The following is a 1778-nucleotide window of genomic DNA, read 5'->3' as shown; positions in this document are numbered from 1 at the left end:
TCCGCAACGCTGCAACTCGGCACAATACCGCGCTCTGTGAATCCACGCATTTACACGACCGTACCTGATACTTACGCGGGTGGGTGTAAAGAACGAGCCTGCGTCGCGTATATGCCACCAGGTCATGGAGTAAATGTCAACCGCAATTGCCGTGAAAATTCGTACCGTGGCCCACATAGGATTGACGAGGGAGGTTTGGAATCAGCAGACGGTGAGACCGGTTCGTGAGAAACCTTTTTTTTAGAGATTCTTTCTCTATTTCACAGCCTGAACGAGCGCAGTCAGGGCACGCCACCGCACATCGCCATCCCGAACCACTGCATACACGTGGACGAGGTGAAGAACCAACTTTACGGTAAGCATATTGTAGAGGAAACTAACGCGCTCGTGTCTCCCTCTACGCATGCGCGTGACAACTCGTCGTCCCCCCCCCCACTACGTGATGCATGTGTCCGCGGCGTGTTGCCGTAAGCATTAAAGATCAACATAACGCTTCTTCTCACAAATTCTGCATATTCTCTCGTGATATCCTCGCATATCCTAGTCATTTCAAATCGAAAAACTGTGTATGATGCTGCTGCTGCTGAAGATGTTGATGATGGTGATGATATGATGATGACGACGACGACGACGACGATGATGATGATGATGATGATGATGACGACGACGACGACGACGATGATGATGATGATGATGATGATGATGATGATGATTATGACGACGATGATGACGATGATTATGACGACGATGATGAAGACGATGATGATGCTGCTGCTGCTGATGATGATGGTAATGACGACGACGACGATGATGATGATGATGATAACTAGAATCTCCGCTGTAGAACAATGCGATGACAATTCGCATTCATCCACATTCTCTCACTGGGCGGATCCGACGGACAGGGATCAGCCTACAAACCGGATCGCGACGCTCGGGGACTTACCGATCCACTATCATAGATTCAGTTAGCTGCAATAATATAAGAAGTGTATAATATAGAATGTGTAATCTCTATATTATACAATCCTGAGAATATAGACATAGTCCTATAGAATATACTGTGAAAGCAGCTGCGTGGCATCGGCTTAAGGAAACGGAGATAGGTTCGGAGGATCTGGTTAAGGAAACGGAGATAGGTACCGCCCTATGCGCCACATAGACACGGGAAGGGCTTTAACTTTAACTATAGAATATAGACATAAATAATACAAAATAGTCTATATTTTGACACCCCGGATAATATGATGCCCTGTATATGCTGCCGAGATCTGATCTCGTGCATAATGTACCCGTCGCGGATCAGTGAGACCACAGAGTGTGTTACTCATGAACGAAGTTGGCGTATAGTACCGTTGCTCACGCTGCAGCGAAGAAAGCCCGTGCTAGGGGGGGGGGGAGAAAATCTAAAGGGTGCAAGATTTATATCTTTGTTGTATGCTGTGTAAATATTAGAAGCAAGATGGAGACGATGCGTGCATACAGGTACATACACAGATGCGCGCACACACGCGCGCACCACGCACGCATCACGCACACGCACAGGCACACGCAACTGCACGCATCACGCACACGCAACTGCACGCATCAAGCACGCATGCCCCCCTCACGCAAACACACGCCCACACACTCACACACACGCACGTAAACCCACATACACACACACACACACAGACACACACACACACACACGCACACACACACACACACACACACACACACACACACACACACACACACCCACTGTACCAATTTAGACAGACATGGTAGACAGATAT

Source organism: Priapulus caudatus, unplaced genomic scaffold, assembly GCF_000485595.1.
Source record: "Priapulus caudatus unplaced genomic scaffold, Priapulus_caudatus-5.0.1 Scaffold321, whole genome shotgun sequence".
Classification (NCBI taxonomy): Eukaryota; Metazoa; Priapulida; class Priapulimorpha; order Priapulimorphida; family Priapulidae; genus Priapulus; species Priapulus caudatus.
The sequence above is the reverse complement of the archived record's forward strand: the minus strand, read 5'-3'. Positions refer to the sequence as shown.